This window comes from Jaculus jaculus, chromosome 17 (genome assembly GCF_020740685.1).
Source record: "Jaculus jaculus isolate mJacJac1 chromosome 17, mJacJac1.mat.Y.cur, whole genome shotgun sequence".
Lineage (NCBI taxonomy): Eukaryota > Metazoa > Chordata > Mammalia > Rodentia > Dipodidae > Jaculus > Jaculus jaculus.
This window is the reverse complement of record NC_059118.1, coordinates 38,583,788-38,605,806: the sequence shown is the minus strand read 5'-3', so window position 1 is coordinate 38,605,806 and position 22,019 is coordinate 38,583,788. Positions and strand designations below refer to the sequence as shown.

The 22,019-nt window shown below is 40.3% G+C and overlaps 1 protein-coding gene across 5 annotated transcripts in view; it reads left to right on the top strand.

The window, feature by feature from the left end:
- The first annotated feature begins 679 nt into the window (after positions 1–679).
- Plscr4 (phospholipid scramblase 4) overlaps positions 680–22,019 on the top strand; it is a 56,488-nt gene continuing 35,148 nt past the window's right edge. For 4 of the 5 annotated variants that reach the window (XM_045136993.1, XM_045136992.1, XM_045136991.1 and 1 more), the window contains exon 1: positions 680–1,307. The gene's annotated coding sequence lies outside the window, so the exon portion shown is untranslated. Of the gene's footprint in view, positions 1,308–3,653; positions 3,676–22,019 lie in introns of all 5 variants that reach the window. The other variant, XM_045136990.1, reaches the window with a different exon arrangement.

Below are 22,019 nucleotides of genomic sequence, written 5' to 3'. Positions count from 1 at the left end.
GTGCACATACATACTTATTGCCAGTCTCAGGGGCATTGACAATTAGGTGGATTTGTAAGACAAAGTAAAGTACAGGGAATTATGCACATGATTATCTAGTTTTAACGTGGCACTGCTGAAGAGCACTAAGGATCAACGTAGCAACCGTGTTTGTCATCCTGGAAGTGTTCAGATCGGGATCACCAGTTCATGAAATTCACAAAGACTTGAGTTTTAGTCATTTTCCAGCCATTCAAAGACTGCGTTGGGGTATGTGATTACTTTCAGATATATGTTTTGTAGCTAAAACAATGTTTTACTATATATGCTTTGATCTTAAATTTTTTGCATTATTCATGGGGTACTATAGATATTTATATTCATGAGCTCAATATTTTGGCCCCTCTTGCAAACTTAAAATAAAGCTAATTTTTTTTTTTTTTTTTTTTTTTTTTTTTTACTGCATTTCACTATGGCTTTGGTGTCAGCTTCTTTGTTAAGCACTTTTAATAAAGTGACATTTCTGTATATGGGCAATGATTACTGAGTAGTACAATATTAATTGTTAAATCTGACACAAATGCTAGCAAATCACATGCATACAAAAGAAAATGGAAAATCCCCGAACTCCACTCCCACATGCCTTTCCCAAGTAAACTCCCAGAGTGGAGCAGTGCCAAGACTCTTCAGCGTTCAAACATGGTTCTGTCCAAATGTAATTCCGTCAGGGGGCTTTTGAGCTCTCCCACTTCCTGACTGCTTGTGGCAGTCTCCCCAGGAGCCCCAGAAGAGCTGAACCTTCTTTAGTTTGACAGAAATGTTGTGCCTAGCAAGGCTCTTTCTCAGTGTAGAGAGCAGCAGGAGGCCTGCTTCCATTTCCCCCTTTCTCTCTTTTCTTTCTCCTTTCTCCCTCAGTTCCAGATCAAATTGGCTCCTTCAGCCCTGTGGAAAACAAATCAAGCCTGCAGCCAGCCCTGGAGTGCCAGGGCCTGTTCTCCAGCTCAGGGCTGGGGAGCAGATGTGGCCCTGGGAGGGCTGCTTTTTTTGGTTTTGTTTGTTTTCCTCTCTCACGCAGCCACCAGGCAGCAAGGCTTTCTCCCGCCCTGGGCGGCCCCATCCACCTGAGGCAGCGGCGGGCTGCCTCTGAGGGCTCTGCACTGACATTTGAGCGGGGACTACTTGCTTTCACTTTCCCTCCTCCTGGGTTTGGATTTGGGGAACTTCAGCGCGCCCCGCCCTTCTGGGAGCTGGCCAGGTTGTGTCCAGAACTGGGAACCACCACCTTCGATCCAGGACTCTGAGCAAGGCTGTGGCGGCATCGGGTGCAGGTGAGCGGGGCTGGACAGGGCGCGCGGGTCTCGGCTCTCAGGTGGGGATGCGGGGACCTCAGTCTAACTGCGTGACTGAGGGGATGGGGGGGCTCGGTGTCCTGGGTGGGGAGGAAGGTCTCCAGCCTCTGGGTGTCTCGACGGTCACAGGTAGGAGCACGACGGGCTCGCTGTCCTGGGTGGAAGTGTGCGCGTCTTCTCGGTGTCCCGTGGGCACGAGGGGCTCGGTGTCCCGTGGCGTGCGCGGTGCAGAGGCCGGCTCCAGGCTCACCAAGCCCGCGCCACATCCACATCCACATCCGCAGGTGGTTGCGCAAGTTTGTTGCTGGAGTCTCGCCATTCGTGGAGGTTCCCAGCGCTGGGCAGGGGTTGTGCTGCCCGTGGTCAAGAGCAGTGCGCAGGACTGAGGCCCCCCTAGGACTTTGCATCTCTCCCAGGAGCCAGGGTCCACCTGAGGGTTCCTGTGGCCTCTCACTCTTCCATGCCGTGCTCAGGGCCAGGCCATTCGCAGCCAAAAGGGTTTTCTGATATATTTTTACAAAATTCCCTGGCAAGACATTATCCTTTCACTACTTACGATTCTTTTTACTTTTTCTTTCTCTTTCTTTCTTTATTTTATTTTATTTTTTGTGACTTTCCTCCTAAGATCCATAGTTTAGTTCTGTTTTTATGTTGCATTTTAAAAATGGATTCAGTAGTATAAATACAGATGTCTATATTCTTCCATAGGGTTTGGTTCACAAGGTAAGTCTAAGAACACGGATTTAGGATGTTAAGTGCATGCACTGCAGAAGAAGTAAACAGATAACCACCCATCTCCCAGACTGCTGTCATGGCCAATTGCAAGATTAGGTATTCCCATTAAATTTTGTAACATATTACCGTAGATGATGTGTACATCAGTAACACCAGCCAGAGCAGAACAACATTTTTCTTAGAAAAAAGGATACATTTTCACTTCTATAATGCAGGTACACACTTTGACTGATAAGCTCACAGGAAGAATAAGAAAATTCTGCTGTTTCCAGTTGAATCACATTTTTTTATACCAATCATTAAAGGACCCACCATATATAAACTAGAAAATATGCTGAAAGAAAACAAACTTTAATTTGCATACAATAACACCAAGTTTAAAAACATATTTTTAAAAGATAAAAAGCTTCAAAAATTTAAATTTTGCTACATGTTAGAATACAAGAAAATATGTAACATTTTCTTAAACAGAAATATCTTTTTCATCAAATAATGTTTAAATTAAGTAGAACCCTAACTGATGTTTTTTAAGTGGCTATTAAGCTTATATGAGGGAATTGTGGTCACATTTCAATTAAAGTTATGGAAATTTAGAATACCAACAACCCTACTGAGCAGGACCCTACATGGAATCAGGGTGGGGAAGAAGAGATATAAGACAGGGTAGCAGTATGAGAATGGATCTAACACACAATTTGTTCATAAAATAATGTTCATAATTAAGAAAATAGTATTATAAGGCATTAAAAAATAGTTGAACACATATACTACCAGACATTCCAAGGAAAGTGAGGAAGTTAGATTGAAGAATGAAAGCAGTATGACATTTGATATGCAGACATTTTAAATCAGAAGGGGAGGAAGAAATAACATTTAATATTAACCATGCATAGACCATGTGGTATTTATTTGTATAAACTCATAATAGGACTGGAAGTTTTACTTTTTGTTAATTCCAAATGTAGTCTTACTGATTTGACTCTAAATTCATGAAGCCTAAAAGAAAATATAAAGTATGGGAAGAACATTATATGCAAATCTCAGTCCATTTAAGAATGTAATTTTACTAAGACATAAATGCAAAACTAGATACAAGCAAGAAACATCAACAAAAAAAATGATAGTTTTGCTAATATACCTAGAATGTGGATTGATGGCCTTTCAAATTACCAACACCATTGATGATGAATTCAAAGCAAGATAAATGCATGCAAATCATATGCAAATACTCTCAGCCACACTGGTTATTGAAAAAAAAATGCAATTTAAAGTAAGGCATCAAGTTTGCCTGTTGAGCTAATCTTGAGCCAGTTGATGGTGCTGATGGAAGGATAAAGGAAATGTGAATCTTCAAGCTTTCAATAGAGATGTGCGTAGGCCAAAAAGTTCTATAAGGGGATGGCTATTGATAATATCAAATGTTTGTGCATTTATTGGAAACAGACCTGCAAATTGCCCTCAAAAATATACAAAGTAAAAGTCTCTGTCAAAGACTGTCTGTATCAAAGATGTTCATCGCAGGAGACTTTGTAGTTCAGTAAGCATTTCTGAAACCTTATTTTGGATGTTTAATTTATGCTGCATTCAAAGGAGGACTAAACACAAACATTTGGTAAGTGTTTGAACATGGAAATAAGCCCAAACATATAAACAGAACCAAGCAGGTAAAACAGATATATACACACAAGTGTATATGCAGTAACATAAACAATGTGGAATTCTGAATGAACTACACTATTTTGGATATTTGTGGTTTATTACATATTTCTATAATGTATGCATGTTAAAAAAAGAAAAACTGGGGCCGGAGAGATGGCTTAGCGGTTAAGCGCTTGCCTGTGAAGCCTAAGGACCCCGGTTCGAGGCTTGATTCCCCAGGACCCAAGTTAGCTGGATGCACAAAGGGGCGTACCTGTCTAGAGTTCGTTTTCAGTGGCTGGAAGCCCTGGTGCACCCATTCTCTCTCTCTCTCTCTCTCTCTCTCTCTCTGTGTGTGTGTGTGTGTGTGTGTGTCTGTTGCTCGCAAATAAATAAATATTTTAAAAAACCTGATATTATAATGGGAAAATTGAGAGTGTCTATGGCTGGTATGTTATATGCTTCCTCCTGGTTTCTTTCTTTATTTTTTATTTTTTATGTTTCGAGGTAGGGTTTCACTCTAGCTCATGCTGACCTGAAATGCATTATGTAGTCTCAGGGTGGCCTCGAAATAATGGTGATCCTCCTACCTCTGCCTCCTGAGTACTGGAATTAAAGGCATGCTCCACCACACCCAGCTTCCTTGTTTCTTTATTATCATACACTATAGAAGATATGTAGCATCCTAGTTATTATCCATTATGGAGAGATGTGCTATCTTACTTAACATACACTATAGAAGATATGTAGTATCTTTCCAGAAGCTGTTCCAAATCTTCTCTTCATTATTTTTTTCTTGGAAAGTTTCTTTCTTTCTTTCTTTTTTCTTCCTTTTTTTTTGGGGGGGGGAACCTTCCCTTTTTCTCATTCTTGAGTATCAATGGCTATGATGTGTGGTGTATATATGTGCATGTGCAGATGTGACATCCCTTGTGCATGTGGAGGCCAAAGGAGAACCTCAGGTGTCACCATCCATTCCTTATCTGCGTTTTTTCTGAAGGCAGAGCTTCTGACTTATTCTGGAGCTGTTTTTGTGTGCCCTGGCAACTCCATGGTCTCAGATCATAGGCCTGGAGATTCAGATATGCATAGTTTTATCCAGTTTTTAATGGATTCTGGGTAATTGAACTCAGGCATCTCAGGTCCAATGTTTGTTATGTTTGCATGGAAAACACTTAACTATTGAGTTTCTTTTTAAGTTTTTTTTTTTTTTAATTTATTTGAGAGTGACAGACAGAGAGAGAAAGAGGCAGAGAGAGAGAGAGAGAGAGGCATAGAAAGAGAGAGAGAATGGGCATCCCAGGGTCTCTAGCCACTGCAAATGAACTCCAGATGCGTGCGCCCCCTTGTGCATCTGGCTAATGTGGGTCCTGGAGAATCGAGCCTTAAACTAGGGTCCTTAGGCTTCACAGACAAGTGCTTAACCACTAAGCCATCTCTCCAGCCCTTATTACAGTTTTATAATAGTGAATAAAGTATAAAATATTGTCTAAAGAGTTTAACTTCTTAAAAGTACAAAAATAGAAATAGTCACACTACACATTTTACCAGACATACTAAATTCATCCTTATAGTGTTTATTCTCTTGGATGAGAGAGATTTCTAACACCATTCTTTTTTGTGGGGAAGGCATGTGTATGTGTGTCTAATGTGTGTGCATGTATGCATGTTTGTGTGTGGACACATGGGTGGGTGCTCGTGCATGTGTATGCACATGTATATGTGGCCAGAGACCAACATTGTCCTCAGTCGCTCTTCACTTTATTTCTTGAGGCAGTGATTCTCAGTGAGCTGAGAGCTCACCAATTTGGCTAGACTGTGATACCCAGGGTTCAACATCCCTACCACCCCAGCAGTGGGATTACAGGTGCCACCATCCAAATATCATGCTAGAACTGAAATGGAAACTAGCTTCCAACTGGTTAGCCCTAATCGTGCTGGAAGACCTATGGAAGGTGCTGGAGGACAACAGTCACCAATAGCATGAATAAGTAGGGGACCCCATATAATACAAAATCAACCACCTAGTCAAGAACACCCTGTGCAAGTGGCACACAGCCCCCATGGTAACCAACTATTAGGCATGAGGCCTGCTCAGTGGGAGAGAATGTATATCTGGTATTAGAAACCAAGTCAGAATCTCATGATCAAGAAACTCAGACTTCAGAAAGAAGAAGAGCTGCCGTGGCCCAAGGAACATTGCAGAAGAGAGGTGTAAAGATTTAAGAGCCACAGAGTAGGAGTACCTAAGGCTGGTTCCCTTCTATCTCACAGGGACTGACTGAGGCCTTCATGATCCACAGTAAATACCATAACCCCACTGAGTAGGGCCCCCAGAGCAAGAGCAAGGTTGAGGGGATAGAGAGTATAATCTCTCATACACACACACACACACACACACACACACACACACATGTATGTATAGATACATATGTATATATATATATATGTATGTGTATATATATTTATATATATATGAGGTATATATCTCATATCTATATTTATATATGGATGGATGGATGGATGGATGGATGGATGGATGGATAGATAGATAGATAGATAGATAGATAGATAGATAGATAGATGAGAGAAAGAACTAGTCTACAATTCACTTTTTCACTGGAAGGATTCATGGTGTGAATAAAATAAGGAATAAGTGATAAAAGACACACTACAAAACAAATTAGATTTTTTTTCAACATTTTTAGTTTTTCATTATAAACCAATCCCAAATTTCTTGTTTGCGTGAGTTGATGCAAACACAGCTATGTGAATACATGCTACATGTGTTGTTCTCATGAGAGATTTAATCCATCTCCAAAAAATAGTTACTACATATGTGATTGCCACAGTGTGGGACTCTGTCACTGCTACCTGCTTTGAGAAGTTTCTCTAATTCCAGCCCTTGGAACAGCACATTTCTGAAGAGGGATGACTGAATTCTCAGTCACTGGCCCTTAATCTGTTCATATTAAATCCTCTTTTCACTGAAACCCTTAAAGCTAAACAACACATCACAGGATTCAAGGAAACAGCTTAAAACCAATAAAGAGAATTGTACTTGAACTTTTAAAGTATATTTATTTACTTATTTAACTCCAAATGCATGGTTACTTGTTCATCTGTCATTATTGTGGGTACTGGGGAAATGAGCCCACACTGTCTAACTCCATATAATTGAACTTTTGTCTTTGGTGAACTTGAAGGACTACTTAGCTATGAATTCACTATGAAAGAGAGCATATCAGCTTTGTTTCTGTTGGCTTTTTAAAATTCAGACTATACTGTATGTTTTATAGATAATTTAAAAGGAAATGTTATTTGTATTTTGAAATGTTCTCTCCTAGTTTTCATAAATTGAAAAACTATGCTATAATATCCTAGATTACGTAAGATAGTAAGCATCCTGAGGCATGTATAAATCCACTAGTAACTATTTTTCACTGTCAGGCACTTTTGCTGTGGCCATACCACCAGTTTTATAGTTATCGCTGTTTCCAGTCTATATTCTTTCTCTGACCAGGAGAATGTGTCACTTGAAGCCAAATATTGCAGCATATTTTAAAGCTCTTTTGGAATTTGATATAAAGGGAAATAATTATTTAGGTTTACCCAAGAGATTTTAGAAAACATTCATGGGTAATGTCTCTGTGATTGTTCTTGCTGTCTGTTGTGGTTTCAAGGCCTCTTGTTGGTCATCTTGCTGAGCTTGTCCATTAGTAATGGCTAACTCAAAAACCTTTAAGCTTTACATGGAATGTAGAAATTAACATTTTCATTTCTAGTGCAGATGCTTCCCCTCTTTTTCCCAAAATAATTGTGATAGCAGGGCCCTGCAGTGCAAACCTGCATGGAGGTGGAGATGGTGCATAGTCTGTGGTATGTCTGCTCTTAGGGGTAGCATTTTTCTTAGTCAATATGATGCTAGCTGTGGAGCGCTTCATGAGGCCTTGGACTAGTATATGAAAGGTTCTTTCCTTTTCTAAATTGATAAGTGTTTGACTTTGTTTAAATCAGTAAATAGCATTAGATTCTACCAAATGCTTTTTCTCCAATGTATTGAGATAACATGAATTTTAGTTTTTTACTTAGAACTATGGTGCATTGGTTGACTATTTAATACAAGCTGTTTTGTAATTAAGATAAAGTATATCTGGTCATAATGTAGTGTCCTTTTAGATTCCTGGATTCAGTTCCTAGTATTTTGTTGAGGATTTTTATGTATAAATTCCTGTCCTTTTTTGTGGTGTCTTTGTGTGACTATGATATCAGAATCACGTTGTTTTGACAAAGTTAATTGGGAAGCATTCACTGTTATTTCTGGCAGAGCTTGAAGAAGATTATCATTTGTTCCTTTTAAGAAAACCTACTTATTTTACTTATTTATTTTGCATGCACGCAGACACACACACAAGTGGAGGTCCTAGGACAATCTCAGGGTGTCTATGCCCCACTTTGTGAGATGGGATGCTCCCAGTTGTAGCACATTACATGGGTGCTGGGTAATTTACCGCAGGCCAGTGGCCTTTGCAAACAAGAACCATTAATCATCTCCTAGCCCAACATTCAATCTTATTTTTTAATGTATAATTTCATTATTGACAACTTCTATCCTTACAGACAATAAACCATAATTCCTTTCTGTCCCCCACTTTCCCCTTCACAACTCCACTCTTCATCATATCCCCTCCCACTCTCCATTAGTCTCTCTTTTATATTAATGTCATCATCTTTTTCTCCTATTATGAGGGTTTTATGAAGGTACTGCTAGGCACTGCGAGGTCTGGATATCAAGGTCAATTTCTGTCTGGACAGTTGCATTGTAAGGAGTCGTACCCTTCCTTTGGCCCTTACATTCTTTCTGCCACCACTTCTGCAATGGACCTGAGCCTTGGAGGGTGTGTTAGAGATGTTTCATTACTGAGTACTCCTCCATCGCTTCTTCTCAGCACTGTGTTTCCTTTGAGATCTTCCCAGTGGTCACCCCTATGTGAAAAGAGAAGCTTTTCTAACCAAAATTGAGAGTAGCAGTAATATATGAATATGGATATTAAGTGCAGAGCTTACTGGGCAGTTTGGTGAGCATATTATATGCATTTTACCTGACAAGAGCAGGCTTTTTACCCCTAAGATTCATGACCTACCCTGCCATAGGCTTTTGATCTGGTTTTCAGTACTAGGCATGTATTCCCTCCTATAGAGCGGGCCTCCAGTCCAATTAAAGAGCAGTTGGTTTCCCCCAGTGCAGACATGTCACTATTGCACCCATTCAGTCAATTGGCCTGTCTGGCCAAAGTTGAGGTTTCCACTGTCCATTTTTTTTCACTAGAAGGTATCCCATCTCTGGCTCTGAATATTTTTTTTAGTAACAATCTATGGCTTCTGAATGTACCATTATCCAAAAAAGTAAATTTATATATGTCTTATTCATAATATCTTGAATTTTGATAGACCCTCCCATCTACCCTTTTTTACTCAGTCTCTACTCCTGGTCTTGATTAGGCCATTCCACTCCATGTCATCTGTTCTTCTACTTATATATATAAATAAATACAATACCTATACTCTTAAGTCCCTCCTTCTCCTCCCTCACTGGTTCCAGCTCACACACAAGTCTACACATTTGTAGCTATGCTGCACATGTGAGAAAGAACATGCATTGTTTGGCTTTCTGGGCCTGGGTTAATTTACTTCGTATAGTCCTTTCTAGATCCATCCATGTGTTAGGCAGGGTTCTCTAGAGAAACAGAACTGCTAGAATGAATTAGTTTAAAAAGGGAATTTATTGGATTAGCTTACAGTAGTCCAACAGCAGTTGCAGGCCCAAGAATCACAGAACCTGGTAGCTGCTCAGTCCACCTGGCCAGATGACTCAGAAGTCCTGATCCGGCATGGCAGATGGCACCAGAAGGCCTGGAGGCTTCCTAAGGAGCCCTGAGTTTCAATCCATGCGGGTCTTCTCTTTATGCTGCTCTTCAGTCTATGCTGGTCTTCAATCCACGCTGGAAGGCAGCAAGCAGCTCTGGCAGCCAAGTGGAAGGAAGGGCACTTTTCACCCAGAGCTTCCTTATATGAAGTCCCCCTCTGAGTGGGGACACCCGCTCTGGGGGAAGGGCTCACTCTGGGGGAAGGACTTCCTCCTTTAGTTGATCCTTCCTGGAAGCAACCTTCGAGACCCACCCAAAAGGGATATCTGTGGATTATTAAACAGATCAAGTTGACATCACCTTAACTATCACAAGTCCACCCCTTGTCAACTTGGCACCAAATCATATATCCTTACATCATACTTAATTTCCAAATGAAAAGAGTAACAAGCACATAATTCCACCTAACATGTATAACTATCCCACATACAAACCAGAACTGCAAAATCTTCCCCCAACACAAAGCTTAGTCTCTAATATAATCGGTCTAATATAAATTCAACAGTTAGCTAGTGATATAATCTTAATATTGGTGTAGATATGTACAAACACTCTGTATCAGCGTAGGGTAGAAACATTGTAATTACAATCCTCATTTCTGTAATTGGTCACGTGGCCTTAGCTGGTATTTGTAACTGCCTTTTACTACTACCCATTCTGTATTTCCTCCACCTTCAGCAAGCACCTCAGCAGGTCTTGGTTCTTTACCTGGAGGGGTGACCCATACCTTCATTCCTGAAGGATCTGGCCATTTATCACACTACTTCTATTGGGCTGTTACAATCGTCCATTGACTTTGATAACAGGGCATGGTAACACTAAAAAATTGCTTTAAAGGATCTCCTGAACTCCAGATATACTTTTCCTTACCTTCACTGTGGAGGAGCAGTCCAATTTTCCCCTCATAATCTGGATCAATCACTCCTGCTATCACTGTAACTTCTTTCTCAGCCTGTTCACTCAAGGGCATTAGGAACCCAAAGTGACCAGGAGGAAGTCTTAGCTTCCAGTTCAATGGAATGTTCTTCGTGTCTCCTGGCAAAAGCACTCCCTCCTCTGGAACCAACACTTATAGGCCAGCAGAGCGTAAGGTTGTGGGAATAGGAAGCAAAAATTTAGCTAATGGGTCACTTGGAGTGATGATGGTAAGTGGAACCATTCCCATTTCCACCCCTTGATTCCTGGACCCATGAACCTGGGCTATAGGAGAAACAGTACCATATATAGGATGCTGATTCAGAGCATATAGAGCCAGCTGGAGGACACTGCCCCAGCACTCCAAGCTATTGTCACCTAGTTGGCCCTGTAGCTGTTTCTTTAAAAAGCCATTCCACTATTCTATAAAGCCAGCTTCTTCAGGATGGTAGGGCACATGGTAAGCCCAGTGAATTCCATGATCATCGCCCACTGTCTTACTTCCTTGGCATTGAAATGGGTTCCTTGGTCAGAAGCAATGCTGTGTGGCATGCCATGATGGTGGATAAGGCATTCTGTAAGCCCATGGATGGATTGTAGTTTTGGTAGAAGCACTATGTACAGGAAAAGCAAATGCATACCCAGAATATGTGTGTATGCCTATAAGGACAAAATGCTTCCCTTTCCATGACAGAAGTGATCCAATGTAGTCAACCTGCCACCAGGTTGCTGGCTGGTCACCCCAAGGAATACTACCATATCGGGGGCTCAGAGCTGGTCTTTGCTGCTGGCAAATTTGGCACTCAGCAGTAGCCTTAGCCAGGTCAGCCTTAGTTAGTGGAATTCCATGCTGTTGGGTCCTGCATCTCTGCCACCATGACCACTTTGTTCTTGGGCCCACTGGACAATGACAGGGGTGGCTGATGAAAGAGGTTGACCACTATCCACAAAATGGGTCAACTTATCTACTTGATTATTAAAGTCATCCTCCAATGGCCAATGAGGTCACCTTCAGATGAGCATTAACATTGGACACAAGTATCTTTATATCATTCTTTGTCCACTCAGAGAGTTGTAGCCACATCTTCCCCAAATGTTCTTCTCACCAATTTTCCAATTGTGCTCCTTCCAAGTCCCAGACCATCCAGCCAAACTATTGGCCACAGCCCATGAATCAGTGTATAACTCCACATCTGGCCATTTTTCTTTCCAAGTAAAATGCACAACTATGTGCACTGTCCAAAGTTCTGCCCATTGTGAAGACTTCCCTTCACCACAGTCCTTCAGAGTTGTCCCAGAAAGGGGCTGAAATGCTGCAGCTGTCCACATCTGGGAGGTGCCTGCATAACGTGATAAACTATCTGTAAACCATGCCCCAGTCCTTTCCTTCTCAGTCAGTTGATCATAGGGCACACCCCATGGTGCCATAGGTGCATGCTTGGGGACAGAAGGCATTACAACAAGAGTAGCAACCAATAGGCATTTGGGCAACTTCCTCATGTAACTTACATACCTTCAGGGCCTTCTCGAGCTGATCACGTATATACCACTTCCAATAATGATGGACTGCTGCTGTGTATGTCCAACTTTATGGCCTGGTGGATCAGATAACACCCAGCTCATAATGGGCAGCTCAGGTCACAGAGTTACTTGATGGCCCATTGTCAAACGTTCATTTTCCACTAACGCCCAATAGCAGGCAAAGAGCTGTCTCTCAAAGGGAGAATAATTGAAGATGATGGCAGGGCCTTGCTCCAAAATCCCAAGGGCCTCCAATGGGGGCCATCCTTGTCTGCCACTGAAACCTCAAGTACCATTGGATCTGTTGGATTATATGGCCCAAACGGCAGAGTAGCCTCCACAGCAGCCTGCATCTGTTGAAGAGCCTTCTCTTTTTCTGGGCCCCACTGAAAACTAGTAGCTTTCTGAGTCACTTGGTACCCGGGATGGAGTAAGACACCCAAGGGAGGAATGTGCTGTTTCCAAAATCCAAATAGGCCCACTAGATTTTCTTCTTTCCTAGTGGTAGGAGGGGCCAAATGCAACAACTTATTCTTCACCTTAGAAGGAATATTTCTGCATGCCCAACACCATTGAACTCCTAGAAATTTCACTGAGGTGGAAGGTCCTTGAATAAACATGGTTGTGCAAGTATCTCTAAGGTAGTGAGAAGAGTCATGTAGGATATATGCCTAGGAGTGCTATATCTGGGTCTTATTGTAAATCTATTTTCAGGTATCTCAAGGTCCTCTACACTGATTTCCACAGTGGCTGTACCAGATTACATTCCCAACAACAAGAAGGGTTTCCCATTTTCTGCATCATTGCCAACACTTATCATCATTTATTTTCTTGATGATAGCCATTCTGACAGGAGTGAGACGGAATCTCAAAGTAGTTATAATTTGTATTTCCCTGATGGCTAAGAATGTAGAACACCTCTTTAGATGTTTGTATGTCATCTATATTTTTCCTTTTGAGAACTCTCTATTTAGTTCCATAGCCCATTTTTTAATTGGGTTGTTTGATTTCGTATTGTTTTGTTTTTTGAGTTCTTTGTATATTCTGGATATTAATCATTGGTCAGATGTATAGCTGGCAGATTTTTCTCCCATTCTTTAGGCTGTCTCTATATTCTATTCACAGTGTTCCTTTGCTGTACAAAAGCTTTTAATTTCATAATATCCCAGGGGTTAATTGGTGGATTCATTTCCTGAGCAATTTGAGTTATATTCATAAAGTCATTACGTATGCCAATATGTTGAAGGCTTTCCTCTACCTTTTCCTCTAATAGTTCCAGAATTCCAGGTCTGATATTAAGGTCCCTGATCCAGCTGGAATTGAGTCTTGTGCCTCAAGAAAGACAAGGTTCTATTTTCATCCTTCTACATATAGACATACAGGTTTCCTAGCACGACTTGTTAAAGAGGCTTTTTTTCTCCAATGAATATTTTTGGCAGGTTTTGTCAAAACTCAGATGGCTGTAGCTGCCTGGATTAACATCTGGGTCCTCTATTCTGTTCTGTTGATCTTACCTGTCTGCTTTTGTGTCAGTACCATGCTGTTTTTGTTACTATGGCTTTGTAATATAGCTTAAAATTGGGTATATTGATACTATCAGCCTTATTATTTTTTTTAATTTTTATTTATTTTATTTTATTTTGTTTTATTTATTTATTTATTTTGGTTGTTCGAAGTGGGGTCTCCAGCTCATGCTGACCTGGACTCCACTATGTTGTCTTACGCTGCCCTCAAATTCATGGTGATCCTCCTATCTCTGCCTCCCAAGTGCTGGGATTAAAGGCATATGCCACTATGCCTGGCTCATCACCTTATTTTTCTTGCTCAAAATTGTTTTGGCTTTTCGAGGTTCTTTTGTGCTTCCAAAAGAATTTTAGGATTGTTTTTTCTATTTCCATGAAGAATGTCATTGGAATTTTAATGGATATTGCATTAAATGTGTAAATTGCTTTTGGTAAGATTGACATTTTCACTATATTGATTCTTCTAATCCAAGAACATGGGATGTCTTTCCATTTCCTAGTATCGTCTAAAATTTGCTTTGTGTCCTAATATATAGTCTATTTTGGAGAATATTCCATGTGCTGCTGAGAAAAATGTATTTTCTGCAGCATTTTGATGGAATGTTCTGTAGATATCTGTTAGATCCACTGATTCCATGACATTGTTTAATACCAATGTCTCTATTTTTTGCCATGATGACTTGTCAATAGATGAGAGAGAGGTATTGAAGTCACCCAATACAATTACATTTTATGTTATCCGTGACCTTAAGTCTAATAGTGATTGTTTGATGAAATCGGGAGCCCCCATTTTAGGTGCATACATGTTTAGGATTATAATATCCTCCTGTTGGAGTGTTCCTTTGATCAGTATAACATGACCTTCTATATCATTCCTCACTAATGTTAGTTGGAAGTCTATCCTGTCAGATACTAGGATAGCAACCACTGCTTGTTTCCTTGGCCCATTTTCTTGAAATACTGTTTCCCATCCTTTCACCCTGAGACAGTGTCAATCTTTTATTGAAAGCTGAGTTTCTTGGAGACAACAAACAGCAGGATCTTGCCTTTTCATCCAGTCTACAAACCTGTTTCTTTTGCTTGGGGGATTGAGGTCATTGATATTAAGAGTTATTATTGAAAGGTATGTGTTTATTCTTGTCATTCTTATTGTTTTGTAGTGCTTCCTAGCTTCCCTTTACTCTCTTATTTCAACTGTAACTTTAGTATGGTTTATTTTTTCCTGTTTTCTCATGTGTGTGTTTTGCTTTCTCTTCAATGTGAAGGATTCCTTCAAGTATTTTCTGTGGAGCTGGCTTGGTTGTCATAAATTCCTTTAGCCTGTTTTTGTTGTGTAATGTCTTTATTTTTCCTTCAATTTGGATAGATAGCTTTGTGGGATAAAATAATCTTGGTTGACAGTTGCTATTTTTCAGAACTTGGAGTACATTATTTCAAGCCTTTTTGGCTTTTAAAGCTTATCTTGAGTAATCTACTCTGATCCTGAAGGGCTTGCCTTTATAGGTGACTTGCTTTTTCTCTTTAACTGCCTCCAATATATATTCTTTGGTTTGTGTGTTTACTAGTTTAATTATAACATGGTAAGAGAGGTTCTTTCCAGGTTTTGTCTGTTTCATGCTCTAAAAGCTCCCTGTATATGCATTGGTATTTCTTTACCAATTTGGAGGAGATTTTCCTCTATGATTTTGTTGAAAATGCCTACTATGCCTTTGGATTGAAATTCACCTTCTTCTACTATACCCTGAATTCCTATGTTTGATCTTTTCATAGTGTCCTGAATATCTTGAAATTCCCATTCATAACTTACTATTAGCTTATCTTTCTCTTTTTTGGACTGTATTAGATCTGACATCTGGTCTTCTAGTTGAGCTATTCTGCTCTATTCTTTGTCCATTGTATGGTGAGACTTTCCACAGAGGGTTTTTTTTTTGTTTTTGTTTGTTTTTTTTCTGTGTTTTTCAATGCTGGAATTTATGCCTGTTTTTTCTTCAATATTTCTATTTCCTTAGTCATGTCTTATAATGACCTCCTTATTTCACTAAGCTGGCTTCCTGTGTTCTCTTACAATTCTGTCAGGAGTTTGTTTTCTTCTTTAATTCTATTGTTTTCTTCTTTAATTCCTTTTTTTTTTTTTTTTTTTTGGTTTGCTTATTTTATTTATTTATTTGAGTGTGTGTGTGAGAGAGAGAGAGAGAGAGGAGAGAGAGGGAGAGAATGGGCACACCAGGGCTTCCAGCCACTGTAAATGAACTCCAGATATGTGTCCCTCCTTGTGCATATGGATAATGTGGGCCTTGGGGAATGGAACCTTGAACCGGGGTCCTTAGGCTTCACAGGCAAGCACTTAACTGCTAAGACATTTCTCCAGCCCTTTTTTGATTCCTTTGAGTATAAATAAAATCTTTTTTAAAAAAAACTTTGTTAGGCATTTCATCTAAAACAGTCTCATTGGAGGTCATTTCTGATGGATTTATAATTTTTGGCAGGGATTTATTGCCTTGATTCTTTGTGTTGCTTGTATTATAGAGATTTTTTATTAGATGCTTGGGTTTTCTAATAATGATCTTCAGTGCTCTTAACTTGGAAATCCAACTTTATTTACCTTCGGAGTAGGAGTTTAAGGTGCTGAGTGTAGCTCTTGTACTCCAATCCAACCGCAGAAGTAATCCTAGGTGTTGAGTTTGCCCATGATTCAAGTACCCTAGTGAGTTGGGTGGAGCAATTTACTGGCAAAATTCTAAAATTCAACTGAGAAATATACACATTCAACAAAACCCAGCACAGAGTATGCAAATGTGGTAATTGAAACAGATAACCTCATAAAGCCAAAATCCCTAAGGGTGTGTGTTGCTCTACACCCTTAATTCTGTCTCCTGAGAGGTTTAGATTTCTGTTCTGAAATGGGTTCCAGGTCAGCCTGGGTCTGAGTCAGACCCTGCCCAATAATAACAGAAGAAAAAGACAAAGTCCCTATGAATCCGAAAACTTCAAAGGCAACAATATTCAACTCCCAAATACAGCTTAATTGAAAATGGTTAAAAAACAAAAAAGAAAAACAACACAAAAATGTAACCCATAACCTGCCCTAACATGGAAGGAGAGATTAGCACTTCCAATGGAGGCCTATGTACCTGTAGTTTTGTCAGTTGGCCTCATTACCTTTTGGGATGGCTTCCAATCTCGCCAATGCTGAGTGCCCACCTCGATCCTTATGTGTTCTGCTGTGGAGCTGATACCTTGATCAGCTGTGCAGGATGCCCTGTCATGGGAATTAATGCATTCTCAGGAGGTTTGTGGGTCTGATGGTTGGGGGATGAAAGAGTGCAAAAAGCCTGGAGTTGTACTGGTGAACTACTCAGCTCATCCCACCTGTATCCCATTCAGCAGCTCCTTCGGTGATCTCTGTTGTCTCCCCTTTAGGTTTGAGGAGGCTGGAAAATCCCCTTGTTTGGTCTCTGCTGGGCGGGCGTGGATCTGTGCAGGCTGCAAGTGCTTCCATGGGATGCTAGACAGTTTCCTCCTTTCTGGTAGATCTTGGTTTCTCCTGCTTCTCCGCTGTGGCCGATAAAAACCAGTACACCTTCACTTTTCAGTAGAAAAGCGTATGTTGCTGTGGTTTTGCTTAGATCCCTCCCTAGGCTGATTTGGTATAACTGTTATGCAGCCATCTTACCTGGAAGTCCTGTCAACTTTCATTCTTTAATTGAACACTTTGTCATCATTGAGGGCCTTTGTGCATAGTTTCTCTGTGTGGCAAAGGTGTTAAGTACTGATTCACTCTCTTGCTGCTATTTCATTCAACTGGTCCTATTTCTTAACAAGTCAGTTTGTAGTGGCTTTTCCTAGGAACTTGTGTAGGGAATTTTGATCGTTTCAGTGCTGGGGATCAACCCCAGGACCTCATCATGCTGAGCATACATTTTTCCATTCTGTAATTGAGCTGCTTTCTTGGCTGAGTTCATTTTTTCTTTAATTTGTCTTTCCGTTCTTCAGATTGGCTTATTCTTACTGATTTGTCATCAAGCTAGTAACTTTTTCCATATCATCTCCATTTGTTGATTGAGCTCATGGAGTTATATTTAAATTATTATATTTTCAGTTCTAAAATTTACATTTGCTCCTTTGTTCTTTTTTTTCTTTGCAGAGACTTTAAAGTTTCCTCTGTCCCTTAAATGTAACTGTTTTGTATTATTTTTTAGGTAATTTCAGTATCTATGTGATTGTGATGTTTACATCTTCTGATATTTTCTAGGAATTGACATTTTCATTATTTTATGTTATATTCTTGGAATTTGACTATGATTTTAGCAGACCCTAAGATTTCTTTGACTGCCACAAATAGAGTTGATTTGCTAACCATTTTGACAGGAATTTCACCCAGTTGGGTTGTATCCATGCATTTTTACCAGCCTTCTATGTATCATCAAGATTTTTGTGCCAGAGTCATTTCCAGTTTTTGCCAGGATATTCAAGTATAACTATGTGAACACACCCAGTGCTCAGTCTCAGACTTCTACTTTGTTCACATTCTGCAGCTCATTGTTTTTGTTAGACACTGTTTCTTAGAGTCAGATTGGTGTCTGAAGCCTCACGAAAGAGCCAGAGTTCATAAACAGCTTCATGTGGGAGTTTTCTCAAGCTTCTGTCCCTGCAGAATGTCCTACCTGTTTGCCCATTTTCCAGGCATCTTAGTTGTCTAACCAGAAAAGGGATGGTTTATTTAGCTATTTCTTCTGTGTACTTCTTACAAACTCATGTGTATTCAATCTTGAGTCATGGTAGAGCAGAGAGAAAAGGAAGCCACAAGATCCACCACATTCTATATGGTTCATAGCTGTAATCCTGTAATTTGGAGGTTAAGGTAAGAGGACCTCTGTTTGAGGCCTGGGCTACACAGTGTGTTCCAGGTAAGCCTAGATCACACAGCAAGAGCCTGTTAAAAAAAAAAAAAATCTATTGCAAGATACATAAATCCTGGAACAATGAGGCTGTGTTCTGACTCATTTCTCATCCATTTGTCCACAAATAGATAAAAGCCCTCTAGCAATGTCTGCATTTTCTTCTTTTGTAGTTCCTTTGCCTCATAAAAACAAGGCATTTAAAGTATGTTTGCTAGAGCTTGCCTCACTCGAGGGATTAGGCACAGTCTGTTCAAGACTTTGATGCACAGTTGCTCCACAGGACATGTGGAAGGGATAAACAGCAGAGTATTTTTTTAATTGAATAGAAACTTTTTTTTTTTTTTTTGGTTTTTCAAGGTAGGGTCTCACTCTGGCTCAGGCTGAACTGGAATTCACTATGTAGTCTCAGGGTGGCCTCAAACTCTCAGAGATCCTCCTACCTCTGCCTCCCGAGTGCTGGGATTAAAGGCGTGCGACACCACGCCCGGCTTGAATAGAAATTTTGTATGGATGCATCATGTGTTGGTACCATCATTTTCCTCCTCCCTGCCCCCAGGCAGAGTCTTTTAGACAGTATTTCTATAGTTGTACATTGAGCCTCAGTTCTTCATCCATTAGCATTTGTTTCCAGTAAATTGATAGTACAAATAAAGGTTAACCAGAGATTTCCTCTGTGACAGACACTGTCCAAATAGAATTGTCTGTCTTCACAATAGTCCTTGGTTAATCTGACCATCAGCATGCCAGTGATACACAAAATTACATGAAAATAGCCTAATCATCATTATTCCCTAACTCAGGGGCAGACCTGGGTCATGTATGTATAGGCTGTCATATGCTGCTATATAGCATTTAGTAGCCACCCTGTCTCAAAAGTTACAGATAAATTAACTGGGAAAGATAGGAGAATGGAGTAGTTTATCATGTATATGTCAGCATCAGGAGTGTCTCAGGTAAGAATCACCTGGGGCTCTGATGAAAGTGCAGATTTTGATGCCAGTACCCAGAAATATTGCATCAGGTTCAGAACCCTTTTTCTTCAATTTTATTTTGAAAGCAAAATATCAATATCTGTTTTCCCCTAGATTTATCAGTTATGAATATGTAACACTTAAGTGCTGTACCATATAGCTTATTACTGTGAAATATGGGTAGGTGATGCATACTCAAGTGGGTGGATGGATGGATGTATGGATAGATGGACAGATAGAAGGATGGATGGATTGATGGACAGGTAGATGACAGAAAGTCTGAACTCATTTAAACAAACATGCATGTATTCTGCTCTAATTGATTTTTTTCTTTGATAGTTCTCAACTATCCATAGTAATAAACAACAGACCAATAATTAACAGAAAGCTATACTCAACATGCATAATTGTCAGATGATGTAAAATAGTGCCATGCATATAAATACACATCCCAAACCTATATGTACCCTTTAAATACTAAGGACAACGTATCCCCCTGTTTTTATCAATCTCACAGAACAAGAACTTTGGATAGGAGCTTAGCGCTTTTCGAAGACCTCTGCCAAACACTTGCCCCTTATCACTTCTATCCCTTATGGAACCATTTTCCATATTTTTTATTACCTTCAAACAAAGTTTACATACATATATAACTACCTATCTATCTATCCATCATCTATCTATCTAACAGAAAGTTTTTTGTGTAGACTTCCTACTGAGCATTCTTTTTTTTTTAAAAATATTTATTTGTTTATTTATTTGAGAGAGACAGACACAGAGAGAAAGACAGATAGAGGGAGAGGTAGAGAATGGGCGCGCCAGGGCTTCCAGCCTCTGCAAACGAACTCCAGACACGTGCGCCCCCTTGTGCATCTGGCTAACGTGGGACCTGGGGAACCAAGCCTCGAACCGGGGTCCGTAGGCTTCACAGGCAAGCGCTTAACCGCTAAGCCATCTCTCCAGCCCTTTTTTTTTTTTTTTTTTGGTTTTTCGAGGTAGGGTCTCACTCTAGCTTAGGCTGACCTGGAATTCACTATGGAGTCTCAGGGTGGCCTCGAACTCACGTTGATCCTCCTACCCCTGCCTCTCAAGTGCTGGGATTAAAGGCGTGTGCCACCACACCTGGCTCCTACTGAGAATTCTTAAGTGGAATCATACTGTCTCTAGTTTTCAATCACTTGATTCTTTTCTTTTATTGTATGAGAGAGACACAGAGAGAGAATTGGTGTGTCAGGGCCTGCATTAATTGCAATTCAACTCCAGATGTGTGTGCCACCTTGTGTGCAGGTGCAACCTTGCCCACTTGCATCAACTTGTACATCGGACTTACTTGGGACCTGGGGTGTTGAACATGGGTCCTTATGCTTGGCAGGTATGCACCTCAACTTCTAAGCCATATCTCCAGCCCTCCCTTGCTTTTTCTGCTCAGCATGGGAATTTCGAGATTCATCATTATCAATACATGTGGCTATAGACCGTTGTAATATACTATTACATTGTATAAAGAGATCAGAATTTAAGCAGGTTATCACTGATGGCCACTAAACATGCTTTCAATTTCATTTAATAAAAACAGTAATATTGGGCTGGAGATATGACTTAGTGTTTAAGGCACTTGCCTGCAAAGGCTAAGGACTTGGGTTTGTTTCCCTAGTGCCCACATGAAGTCAGATGCACATGGTGACACATGCATCTTGAGATTTTGCAGTAGCTGAAGGCCCTGGTGCACTTACTCTCTCTCTCTTATGTCTGTCTTTCCCTCCCTCCCTCTTTCTCTCTCTCTCTCAAAAAACTTATATACTGTAGTATTGCTAACTGTGCCTGGTGGTGCTTACTTCTAGCAGGGTCAGCCATTTACACATGGGACAAATGTTGTTAAAGAAGTAAAAAGTACTCAGGGATGGACAGATGACTTGACAATTAAGGCACTTGCCTGCAAAGCTTAATAACTCCTGGGGAAGTCCTCCAGATCCCAGGTATAGCCAGTTGCAAGTGATGCAAGCATGCAATGCCACACATGCCCATACATCTGGAATTCATTCACAGCGGCTGAAAGGCTCTGGGGCACCAATTCTCTCTCTCTCTCTCCCTCTCTCTCTTTCCCTCTTTCATTTCCTCCATCATACACTTATTTCACATTTCATCTCAATCTCTAGTTCCCTTTTCTGGAGTACAATGTTCACATATGCACATTTCCCATTAAAAATTTATCTTCCTTTGTCCTTTTATTAAATATAACATGCCCCAAGTTGAACTCATGGTTCCTGCTATTAGTTCTTATGTTTCTTCTACCATCTTTCTCACAATATCCTAGAAGTGAGATTCCAACCCAGCCTGTGACCACTTCTAATTCCTCCCAGGATCTGCTCCATCTGGATGACCACTACAGATCTCACTGCACTATAAGATGAATTGCAACACAGAGTCTGTTGTCTTGATATTCTGTTGGCCTATGAAGTAGTGCCTTCTATATGAGAGATTTAAAGTACCTGACAGCTAAAACATTAATCCAATTTGTCATGTATGTCAATAAATAATATACATACATATATATAGTCAT